Raw genomic sequence first — 13,429 nt, forward strand, 5'->3', positions numbered from 1 at the left:
AATGCAGGAAAATTCCTTTCCAGCCCTTCAACAGCGACCATGATGTAGCAGCGCCTGCATACCTGTGGAGAAGAGGTTAACCTGCAAAAGAAGGCTTAACTGAGGGAGGGCAGGGTGGGAGAAGTGCTGGAGCCGACTGCCGCTTCCCAGGTAAGTTCCACCTTCTGTTGTGTGGGCAGGGCAGTCCCTCCCCCTACTTGGCCGATCTCCTGGACATGCCTCTCCAGGCAGGATTGGGTGATTGCCTGAGGTAGGCGGAGACCTCCAGGTATCCAGCCTGTACTACCAGGAGTCACACTGGGATCCAGGGGGCTGCGTACGACGACACAAAAGGCACCCCCCATTTGATGTGGGGAGCAGTTATTGTTTGTCTCCACTTGGTGCCTAATTCCCTGTGGATGGCTCTTACCTTAGCCTAGTCTTATAGGTAAACCCAGCTATGGCTTACTAGGGCAGCAGAGAGGAGTTTGCAAGTGATTTGCTCCACCCCTGTCTCTTTTTTTTCTCCTGAGCTGTGCTGATTTAAGCCCAGTTTCAGATGCTGTCTGAACCTGGGCTCGTGGCTAAGTGCCAGCAGGAAGGTTGCAAAGCACCGCAGGATCAAATCCTTCACTCACTAGCTGCACAGTCCTAATGAAACCTGTGATTTGACAAAGAGATCCTTTCCTCGACTGGATCTGGGAGGAGCTGCCCTGCTCTCCACAGGCATGCCAAAATCACACTCCAAATGAGGAAATACTTATTAAAACGATGGTTATAAAAGCAACCAAGAATGTTTCTAATGAGACATGGCGGGGGGTTTAAATCCCCCAAATTGCAATCCTTAACTATGCTCATTCAGACCACAAAAAGAGCCTGTCCGTTTGTTTGTCCATCTGTTTGTCCGTTCCTCTGTCCTTCCATTCGGCTCTCCATAGCCTGAGCACAGTTGTTTATTGCCAAGGAATTTATTATGTGTTGGAGCTTTACCATTATGTCTCCTCCTTGGCACCAATTAAAAGGAAAGATAGGATGCAAATGGATGAAGCTCGTGTTTAAATGTGAATACTGGGCAGAGGCAATCAGCACGAGCTGCCGAGGAACTGATGAATACATATACAGGGAAGGAAAATCAATTCTGAGCCAAGGCACAATGTGTGGAACTTGAAAGCTTCCCCCCACCCACCCACCCCAGTCTAAAAATTCTTACTTAATAGACTGAAATGCAGTTAGAATTTGTAGAAATATCTCTAATGGGAAGTGAGATTTAAAAGCAAAGGTCAGGGAGCCTGATTGCTTTTCTTATTAGACATCAGCACTGTCAATGTAATAGATTAAATCAGGCACGTCCAACAGGTAGATTGTGATCTACTGGTAGATCACTGGACATCTGTAGTAGATCACTGGTAGATAACTGGCTTTTCTCCTCCCTAAAAAAGCTAGACCTGAACCCCTTAAAAATGGGCCTTCCTCTTCCCTAAAAGAAGCTCAACAACTTTGACCTGGAGCCCCCAAAAGGGGGTAGATCATTGCCAGTTTTCAACACTGAGAGTAGATCGCAGTCTCTTGGGAGTTGGCCACCCCTGGATTAAATGCTTCCATGTTCACATTCCCCGACCGCCATCACCCCGATTTTACCCAGTAGAGGAAGCCATGCTAACAAACACACACCATTAAATCTACTGTGCATGGCCAGCTTAGGACTCTCAAAGAGTTTTGATCAGTTGCTGTCCGATCTGAAAATGCAGCACGCTGGCAGGAAATAATTTCACATGCAATGATCTCTACAAGCGCTGGTGACAATCTGTTTTTCTGCTGCAGTTCATTCTTACTAAATGAATGCCACAAATAAACAGGCGTTGACTGTCTCCGGGAAAAGCAAGCATGAAATAATGTAGGAGATAGGAATGACTATTGCCTTTGATGAAGGGATATAGCTTAGATTCCAAATGCACCAGGCATAGCAAATTCTCTAGAATGCTTCATTAATAATCGTGGATGGGGCAGGAAAGATGGAAGTTTTATAGCAACTTTTGAGGTTCACCTCTTCTTCTTTTTAAAGTTTTTAGTAAAGGATTTTAATAGTTAACAAGGGTACGTACAATGTCTCAATTCATAGAGTCCTTTCTATAGGTAAGTTACATTCGGGGTGAGATACAGCTGTCATACACATTGTGTATGGGGGAGGGGTATTGAGGGAGGGGAGAATTGGAGAGAAAGGGGGGGAGAAAGAAGGAGGGAGTGATCTTTCATTCTTTTGCTTAGTGTATGTGCAGAGTTTTTGTGTCAGCATTGTGAGGATAGGTTCTTTATTTATTTATTTATCTGTTTGTTTGTTTGTTTTTATTGGCAGTGTGAGAGGTTGGAGAGCGCAGAGTAAGGTTGGCTGCATTCAGTTGATTGCAGTGAGTTTTGTTTCTGCGTGTCCCACAAAATTGGATGAAAGTTAAACGTGTTTATGTTTCTCCACCTCTAGAATTCAGAGCTAGGCAGTGAAGCTACTAGCTGATTTGCCATAAATTCAGGAAATACGTAATTAACTTTTGGGAAATTAACTTTCCAAAGATGGAGTGATGGCCTCTAGTTTAGATGGATGGTAACTTTCATACGGGACAGCTCTTAACTATGGTAGCCTCCATGTTTAATGGTGGTATTCCTCTCTACTTAATAGATCAGGGGTCCCCAGACTTACCGCGTGGCGGGCCAGAGGGTAGGGGAGTGCGCGCGCAGCGGGCCGGAGGGTGGGGGAGTGCGCGCCCGTGCGCATGCGCACACGCACACGGTCGGGAAAAATCGCCGAAAATCGCTTGTGCGCATGCGTATGGGCCTCCCCCGACCCAGAAATGCATTGGAAATGACCTCTTCTGGGTCGGGAGAGGCCCATACGCATGCGCACAAAGGATTTTCGGCGTTTTTTTGCTGATTTTGAAGATCGTCGCCGCGCACCGTAAGAGCGGGCGGCGGCAGCGGGCGGCGGGGGTCGTCGCGGGCCGGATTGGGAGGCCAATTGGGCCGCATCCGGCCCGGGGGCCGTAGTTTGGGACCCCCTGTAATAGATGGTAAAAACAGAAAACAAGGGAATCGATGTCACCTTCGGATAATAATAATAATAATAATAATAATAATAATAATAATAATAATAATTTATTATTTATACCCCACCCATCTGGCTGGGTTTCCCCAGCCACTCTGGGTGGCTTCCAACAGAAAAATGAAATAAAATAATCTATTAAACATTAAAAGCCTCCCTAAACAGGGCTGCCTTCAGATGTCTTCTAAAAATCTGGTAGCTGTTTTCCTCTTTGACATCTGATGGGAGGGTGTTCCACAGGGCGGGCGCCAACACTGAGAAGGCCCTCTGCCTGGTTCCCTGCAACTTGGCTTCTCGCAATGAGGGAACCGCCAAAAGGCCCTCAGCGCTGGACCTCAATGTCCGGGCAGAACGATGGGGGTGGAGACGCTCCTTCAGGTATACTGGACCGAGGCCATTTAGGGCTTTAAAGGTCAGCACCAACACTTTGAACTGTGCTGGTAGCCAATGTGGGAAACGTACTGGGAGCCAATGTAGATCTTTCAAGGTGAAGCACAATGAGGAGGAAACTTCGTTCATGTTACTTCTTAGTCACCTTCACTCCAAATGAACAAGTCCCAGATGCTTGCAACCTGTCCTCACAGAGGAGTTGCTCCATCCTAAGCTTTCTCAGCCTTGGTGTCCCCAGATGTTCTTGAACTGCAACTCCTACCCCTGAGCTCTGGCCAAGTTGGCTATGAATGATGGGAGTTGTAGTCTAACACCTGGAGACCCAAGGCTAATAAAGGCTGTTTCATCCCATTGATCATTCTGCTTGCCCTTCCCTGAAACTTACTGAGTAGAGGAGACCAGAACAGTGCACAATGTTCCACACATCCTAATCCCCTGGCTTTGCCTCCCCTTCCTTCTCCAGGATTCCAGGTACATGTACGTTCATCACAGGCCAGGGAAATGGGTAGAAATTAGAAATGTAGGTGTGATGGGTAAGAAGAGTTATGGCTGCCTCATCTCCTGAATCAGAGAATCTAAAGATGCAAGGTAGATCTTTGTGTTGTGAAAGAGACTTTGCAAGAGATGTTGTGCTTGAGCTCCCGGAAAAAACCCCACACAATATTGGCAGAAACGATGCAAGCTTGGAAAGGTGGAAGTAGAAAAGTAAATAAAATAGACCCGCGGGTATAAATGGAACGGCAGAGAGCTGGAATGTCAGCAAGACAAGATAATTAAACAGATAACTGGATAATTCAAAGGTAGCAAAGGGTAAGAGGAAGTGCTTTAATTTGAGTGCCATCATTAAACTTAAGTGTGCGCTTTGATAGGAAGTCATTCCAGTGTGCTTCTTTTTTTGTTATATTACGAATGAGCAAAGCACCTGTCATTCTGCTGAGGGAGAGCCTATGGACTGCAAAGACTCCCCTCACAGGTACAACGTGTGCCTGTCACTTTCTGTGCATGAAGAGACACATTTGGTGCCATCATATGCTTCACTGCTCAGCGGAAGCTGCCCATGTCAGGGATGAGGGTTAACAGATGTTCCCTCTACTTCAGTGATACATCCTCAAGTGAAGAGCTCATTGTTTTCCCCTATCAGTGAATGACAGTCATTATTGAAAGTGCCTCATCTGGGGATAGGGCTTGTGGTGGGGCCTAAATTTTCTCCCTGCTTCCTATGACCAGAGGCCAATAATCTCATACCTTCCACTGTTTTTCCAATGAAAATAGGGACGTCCCATTCCCATTTTTCTATTTTTACCCCACACATCTCACTAGTTTGCTCCAGCCACTCTAGGCAGTTTCTAACATATATAAAAACATTATGAAACATTAACATTTTTTTTTAAAAAAAACTTCCCTATACAGGATTGCCTACAGATGGCTTGGGGGTCAGATAACTCCATACCCTCCATCATTTCTCCAGTGAAAATTAGGATATCCTAAAGAAAAGGAAGAGGGATGTGGGTGGCGCTGTGGGTTAAACCACAGAGCCTAGGGCTTGCCAATTGGAAGGTCGGCGGTTCGAATCCAGGGTGAGCTCCCGTTGCTCAGTCCCAGCTCCTGCCAACCTAGCAGTTCGAAAGCACACCAAAGTCCGAGTTAGATAAATAGGTACCACTCTGGTGGGAAGGTAAACGGCATTTCCCTGCGCTGCTCTGGTTCGCCAGAAGTGGCTTAGTCATGCTGACCACATGACCCGGAAGCTGTATGCCGGCTCCCTCGGCAAATAAAGCAAGATGAGCGCCACAACCCCAGAGTAATCCGCGAATGGACCTAATGGTCAGGAGTCCCTTTACCTTTACCTTTAAGGAAAAGTAGGACGTTCTGGGATCAAATCAGAAACCAGGATGATTTCTCTAAATCGGACACGTCCTTGGAAAATAAGAACACTTGGAGTGTCTGTAATCTTGTCAGCTGGAGCTCAATGGAGCAGATATTGCTCCACTTCCAATAGATTTGTCAAGTGAAGCTTATTTACATTATCACATAGAACTTCTTCCAGAGCAGCACAATAGAGATCTAGAGATATACATAGCTATATGAAAGGAATGAAAAAGAGGGCCGTAGACACTGACTCCATCTCAAAGGTTCTATTCCCCTGGCAAATAAATTTTGGTGGATTTTGTGGTGGTGTATGGTGGTAATAGAGGAATACAGGGGTAGCATATCTAATATATACAGGGCTTTCTTTCAGGGAGAACTCACAGGAACTCAGTTCCGGCACCTCTCAGACGGGTGCCATTGCCATTCTAAGAGAACGAGGGAGGTGTTCATGGTGAGTTCCAGCTCCTCTTTTTCCTAGAAAAATAGCACTGAGCATAGCATTATGCTAACATTTGTTGCTGTTGTTTTTCTCGAGGTGATGCTGGAAAAGTAGGAAAGGAAAGGGTATATAAAACTCTGTATCGTTGTCCTTCATAAACTGAGCGAGGAGTGGGAATGACTGTGCGCTCCCTGGGAGCGTCTGGTTCATGTTGTAACTAAAAGTAGAGTGCGGCTGCTTGCATGCCAATGCGGGAGAAGCTGCGGAAAGGGGGAAATAAAATATTTATCACAACTGGTTTGAGGGTAGCGAGCAACGAGACAATATCAGATGTCCTTGTAAACATGGTACAAATAGCTGAAGAGAATGGTTGGAGTTCTTGAGAGAGGATGATGTATTGAAACGAACCTCTGTTTTCAGGTGCTGATGTTAATGCCAGGATGGAAGTCAATATATAAGTGCCGAGAAAGAGTTGGAGGGGGGAGCCTGTCTGCTTTATTAGGGACTAGTGAGTGAACTTCCTCGCTCTTAGCCTTGGGAGATGATTCTCCTCTGCCACTTGTTTTGTGACTTTTCCTACAGAGCATTTTCTTTTCTCAGGAAGCACATAGGATTAAAGAAATGGGGCTTGCATCCTGTTTGGAATTTATGGTCCCTGACAGCATGCCTGTATTATGAAATTTACTAATATATCAACTATCAGAACTTCCATGCAGGGATGGGATGTGGTTCCATGATAGAGCTCGTCCTCGCATGTTCAATCCCTGCGATGTCCAGATCAAGTATAGACAATACTGAAACAGATGGGCCAATAGTCTCACTCATCTTCTTCTGTTCCTAAATTCTGGACAGGATTGAACTCCCCTGAAAGAGCAGGTTTACAGGAAATCAGTGATTATGACTCTTTTCTGTGCAATATAGTTATCAGTTGTGAGGACTTTTATCTTATACTGGGAATGTAGGGTGCTTTCATGGCTTTTATCCATTAAACATAATGTTATTGAAGACTGGGTGGTGCTGTGGTCTAAACCACTGAGCTTAGGGCTTGCCGATCGGAAGGTCGGCAGTTCGAATCCCCGCATCAAGGTGAGCTCCCGTTGCTCGGTCCCTGCTCCTGCCAACCTAGCAGTTTGAAAGCATGTCAAAGTGCAAGTAGATAAATAGGTACCACTTCGGTGGGAAGGTAAACGACATTTCCGTGCGCTGCTCTGGTTTCACCAGAAGCGGCTTAGTCATGCTGCCCACATGATCCAGAAAAACTGTCTGCGGGCAAATGTCGGCTCCCTCGGCCAGTAAAGCGAGATGAGTGCCGCAACCCCAGAGCCGTTTGCTGGACTATAATTACTGTATTTTAATATTTCTGCTGGAAGCCGCCCAGAGTGGCTGGGGAAACCCACCCAGATGGGCGGGGTATGAATAATAAATTATTATTATTATTATTATTATTATTATTATTATTATTATTATTATTACTGTCAGGGTTGCCTTTACCTTTACGTTTAGAGAAAACATGAGAAGGGAATGGGTTTTTGCTTGCTAGCTGCATCCCTAAATACTGAAGTGACCATAGAACATGCTCCTAGTGTTTCTTCAGTCTCATTATCCTCCTTTACCAGATCTTATGACTTTGTTGTTGGACAGTCCCACTGCCTCATAGAATCATAGAGTTGGAAGAGACCACGAGGGCCATCCAGTCCAACCCCCTGCCAAGCAGGAAACACCATCAAAGCATTCTTGACATATGGCTGTCAAGCCTCTGCTTAAAGACCTCCAAAGAAGGAGACTCCACCACACTCCTTGGCAGCAAATTCCACAGGAAGTTCTTCCTAATGTTTAGGTGGAATCTTCTTTCTTGAAGTTTTAATCCATTGCTCCGTGTCCGCTTCTCTGGAGCAACAGAAAACAATCCTTCTCCTTCCTCCATATGACATCCTTTTATATATTTGAACATGGCTATCATATCACCCCTTAACCTTCTCTTCTCCAGGCTAAACATACCCAGCTCCCTAAGCCGTTCCTCATAAGGCATCGTTTCCAGGCCTTTGACCATTTTGGTTGCCCTCCTCTGGACACGTTCCAGCTTGTCAGTATCCTTCTTGAACTGTGGTGCCCAGAACTGGACACAGTACTCCAGGTGAGGTCTGACCAGAGCAGAATACAGTGGTACTATTACTTCCCTAGATCTAGATGCTATACTCCTATTGATGCAGCCCAGAATTGCATTGCCTCCCTTGCAGGCTTCCTACTGCTGATGTATATAAAGGTTTTTTCCCTCTGATGCTACTACTTCCTCTTCCTGTCCCTCCTTTTCTTCTTGTCTGCTTACATTTTTGTGGCCCCATACTTGGGTTCAGTTTTGTTCTCGATCGGGCAAGACTTCAATATTCAGAATGACCTGCAGTGGACAAAATACCCCAGAAGGAGCATGATGTGTCCCCCATCAGAGGTACTGCTCTTCCCCTAACACCCCATACACTAGCAGCCTGCATGAATTCGTCTAAGCCTCTTTAAAAGCTTGCAACTTTTGTAATTCACCTTTGTAATTCACCTTCAAAAAAATAAGAAAACGGCGATGCTCAGTGCAGGCTCCACCACGAACATAAAACTCTTTAGCAATAGATTAGAAATAACTTTTGTGTGTGATGTGCAATCTTTGCTCACTTAATTAATGTTTGCACAGCACTGTGGAATGTCAGACTCAGTGCCAGTGAGAAGTTTTTGTTAGTCTTACTTTGTCATAAGCTCTTAGGCCCATCTTACTGCTTCTGATGTAATGCGAAAGAATCTGACTGAGCAAGGGGAATTAAATGCTGACACCTTTTTTTTTGTTTTGCTTGCCAGAGAGATAAGGAAATGGATACAGTTCCTATAATCTCTGCAAATGCATTTATGGTTGCTCTAACATCTGTCACACACTTTCCTGATTCCAGCAAACATCTGTTCTTGTCAGCTTTAGCTGCTGATTTTGTGCCATCTATCCCAGTCCTAAGACTTTCGTGCTCAGCTTGGGAAAAGAGAGGGCAGTTCATCCCAACTGTCAGGTTTTAAATACTAGCACCCTGATAAAATTAAACAAAAATGGGAATGCTCTGTTTCCAAACTCAAGAGTACCAGCACTTATGTCTTCCAGAAAGACACACACCTTTAATAATAAGAACAATAATTTTATTATTTATAGCCCACCCACTCTGGGCAGCTTCCAACACATAAAAACATAATAAAACATCAAACATTAAAAAAACCTCCCAATACAGGGATGTCTTCAGATGTCATCAAAAGGTTGTATAGTTACTTATCTCCTTTGGCTCCAGGGTCGCATAACTCCATGCCCTCCAATGAAAACAGGGACATCCTATCATACCCTCCAACATTATTATTATTTAATAATAATTTTATTATTTAAACTGGAAGTCCTGAACTGTAGACTGCAATAAGAAGAGATGGTTGTGGGTGGTTAGTGTTGGGAGAAAGGCACATGACACATGCTCAGATGCACTGCCACTTTTGTTTTTACTTAGAGTTTCTCCAAGCTCGGTTAAGTGATTAAAATTGACTCTATTCCAGGTCAAAGGCCTGATGATCGCTGCCTTTTGACTCTTACCGTATTTTCTAGGGTAAAAGACAGGCGATTACAGTTGTTCCACAGTTTTATGGCATGTCAAACATTCAAAACAAATATGAGTTTTAGCTTCTTTCTTTGTCCTGAGTTGAAGATAGTTATCACTGGCATGCAAGTTTTCTTACACAGCCTTTTGAACTATACCTGGTGATAATATGTCATGATATTATTGTCAGATTAAAGGAATACCTAACTGAATCTGTTGACTTCAGCTGATTGGTTCATGCATGTCTTTTCTGTCTCCACACTCTGTTCATTTAAATCTTTGGCTCCCGGGTGTATAAGTGACATTCAATTCAGTACTGTCGCTGTCCACTTCATCTGATGAGGTAGGCGCTTGCCCAACAAGCGTTGAATTTGCAACAATCTGTTTGGATGCACAGATTTCGCAAGACTCTGCAGCCACAGCAAAAGAAGCAAATCTGCAGGAATAGCGTAGAATGAGCATGCAAGAGTTGAACTACGAAATCAGCAAAGTATGTGAAAGCAAGTTGCAACTCTTCAAGACCCAAGTGCTTCTTTAAGGATCTTTTTAAAATGAACAAAAGAGCAGCAGCATATTTTTTACACCACATACAAACACTTATCAAATAGATCTAAGCATCTGCACCATATGGCAAACCCCTCTTTCCTTTATGAAATGACCTGGTTGGCTCATGTTTTCTCTTGGCCCTTTCTCAAATCTGTAAAAGCACATGAACATGATTCCAAAGATGAATCCCAAGCCGGAATTAAGATTGCCGGAAGAAATATCAACAACCTCAGATATGCAGATGACACAACCTTGATGGCAGAAAGCGAGGAGGAATTAAAGAACCTTTTAATGAGGGTGAAAGAGAAGAGCGCAAAATATGGTCTGAAGCTCAACATCGAAAAAAACCAAGATCATGGCCACTGGTCCCATCACCTCCTGGCAAATGGAAGGGGAAGAAATGGAGGCAGTGAGAGATTTTACTTTCTTGGGCTCCTTGATCACTGCAGATGGTGACAGCAGTCACGAAATTAAAAGACGCCTGCTTCTTGGGAGAAAAGCAATGACAAACCTAGACAGCATCTTAAAAAGCAGAGACATCACCTTGCCGACAAAGGTCCGTATAGTTAAAGCTATGGTTTTCCCAGTAGTGATGTATGGAAGTGAGAGCTGGACCATGAAGAAGGCTGATCGTCGAAGAATTGATGCTTTTGAATTATGGTGCTGGAGGAGACTCTTGAGAGTCCCATGGGCTGCAAGAACATCAAACTTATCCATTCTGAAGGAAATCAGCCCTGAGTGCTCACTGGAAGGACAGATCCTGAAGCTGAGGCTCCAATACTTTGGCCACCTCATGAGAAGAGAAGACTCCCTGGAAAAGACCCTGATGTTGGGAAAGATGGAGGGCACAAGGAGAAGGGGACGACAGAGGATGAGATGGTTGGACAGTGTTCTCAAAGCTACCAACATGAGTTTGACCAAATTGCGGGAGGCAGTGGAAGACAGGAGTGCCTGGCGTGCTATGGTCCATAGGGTCACGAAGAGTCGGACACGACTAAACGACTAAACAACAACAACAAAATGATTCCAAAAATGTGCTGTATTGCTCTGAGGCACTGAAGAATGGTACTGACCAGCAGAGAGGACACTTGGTGTGAGTGGTATTGTGAGTTTGATGTATTGATCACTGTGGATGAGTAGCAAAGCATACAGTGCTGAACCAACTGCGTCTGCCTCTGAAGATATTACTCAGAAGGCAAGAGCAAGAGCATAGGGACCCCTCTCCCCTACTAAGTGAAAATGGACCCCCTTCTACTCTAACTGACTGTATTTAAGAAATATTGTTTGCATCTAGCTAGGAATCTTTCTCGTGCATTGGAATGTAATACCTTTCAGAGCTTGGGAAGGTGGCCTTCTACCAGTTAGAAGCAGTTCTGAGTCAGATTTGTTGTTGGTTTTCAGAGAGGAGAGAGGGGGATAATGTGAGTTGACTGGTGAAGCATCCTGGGGCAGAGGCTGGAAATCTGATGCAGGGTTGGTGTCTCTGTTACCTGTTCAAGGAGTGAGTCCTTCCTTCCAATACAGTACAGTGGTACCTCGGTTTATGAACACAATTGGTTCCGGAAGTCTGTTCATAAACTGAAGCGTTCATAAACTGAAGCGAACTTTCCCATTGAAAGTAATGGAAAGTGGATTAATCTGTTCCAGACAGTCCACGGAGTACTTAAACTGAAGCGTTCATAAACTGAAGCGAACTTTCCCATTGAAAGTAATGGAAAGTGGATTAATCCGTTCCAAATGGGTCCGCGGAGTACTTAAACTGAAGCATTCATAAACTGAAGCATGGGTGTAATTGGTTCCAGAAGTCTGTTCATAAACTGAAGCGTTCATAAACTGAAGCGAACTTTCCCATTGAAAGTAATGGAAAAGGAATTAATCCGTTCCAGATGGGTCTGCGGCGTTCATAAACCGAAAATTCATAAACCGAGGTGTTCATAAACCGAGGTTCCACTGTATAACAAATATTGCAGACATCTTAAGTGTCCCGTATTTCCTCTCCTTCAAAAGGAATCCAGACACTATAGCACTGCCCTTAGAACTTCCCAATGCTCTGAGGAATGGGCAGAGTGCTTTGCAAGATTGTTCTGTCTAATGAAGGACAGCCATGCGTTGACAGCAACTTTCACAGCTTTTGAAAGAGTCCGTGCTGTCAGCGACTTGCCAGAACGATTAAGACTGCCAGGTGTTTACTTGCAGCCCAGGGAAACAGGCATTCTTAAAACACATATTGAATACTTGTATTTATTCTCAAAGTCAATCCAGGAACAGAGAACTCCAGGGAACTCTCTTGCTATTTATTGATGAATGTTTATGAGAGACTCCATACGTTTATAAATGGGTGCAAAGAAACATGAAGATATTTATGAAACCCTTGGGGTTTTTTCTTGTTATTGTTTTTAAAAAGGATGTGCACATATAGCTCAGCTATTTCCAAACTGTGTTCTTAGGAATCCAGGCTTTCTGTGTGATTTATTAGGAGTTCCTCCATGGCAATATAGGATATCCTGAAGGATTTTTATATTTTGTTTTAATTTTTTGTCCTCTGGTTTTTGAAATAATTTCTTTTTGTTATCTCTGATTTCCTCCAATATTTCCATTTTCTTCTCCTCCTTTATCTTCCTTTGATAAACACTTTGTTGGATGAAGAAGCCTCTTATAAATGCTTTACTCATATACCCATACCGTTTTTATATCCATTCCTTGATTTAAGTTAAATTTAAAGTATTCTTCTAAAATTTGTTTAGCCTTCTGCACCGTCTTTTCATCATTTAGCATATTCTCGTTGAGCCGCCATCTTTTAGTTTTTTCTTCCCCTCCTTTGAACTTAATCCATACCAGGTTATGGTCTGATATTTCCTGGAAGTTTAATTAATTCAAGAAATTGGAATTGGTGAAAATCTCTGTAAAGGAATAAGTGCTATCTATTCAGAACAGTCAGCTAAATTAATTATCAATGGTAAAATCACAGATGAATTCAATATAAATAAGGGGAACCAGCAAGGCTGCCCACTGTCTCCCTTGATATTTATTTTGTTAATGGAGGTCCTAAATAATTGGATTTGAGGAGATCAGTTGGTCAAAGAAATAACTTTGGGAAATAAATCCTACAAACTTAAGGCCTTTGCTGACAACCTATTAATAATGACTGAAAATCCCAAAGAAAGTTTAATGAGAGTACTGGACTTGATCAAGAACTTTGGAGAAGTTGCTGGTTTTAAACTGAATACCACCAAAACAAAATTATTGGTCAAAAATATATCTTCACAGGAAAAAGAAGATCTAGAAAAAAAATATTGGGCCTGAAGATATGGAATAAAGTAAATATTTAGGTATATGGATTACCCCTAAAAATATAAATTTATTCCAGGACAACTACAGTGGTACCTCGGTTTATGAACACAATTGGTTCCGGAAGTCTGTTCATAAACTGAAGCGTTCATAAACTGAAGCGAACTTTCCCATTGAAAGTAATGGAAAGTGAATTAATCCGTTCCAGATGGGTCCGCGGCG

This window comes from Zootoca vivipara, chromosome 3, assembly GCF_963506605.1.
Source record: "Zootoca vivipara chromosome 3, rZooViv1.1, whole genome shotgun sequence".
Taxonomy (NCBI): domain Eukaryota; kingdom Metazoa; phylum Chordata; class Lepidosauria; order Squamata; family Lacertidae; genus Zootoca; species Zootoca vivipara.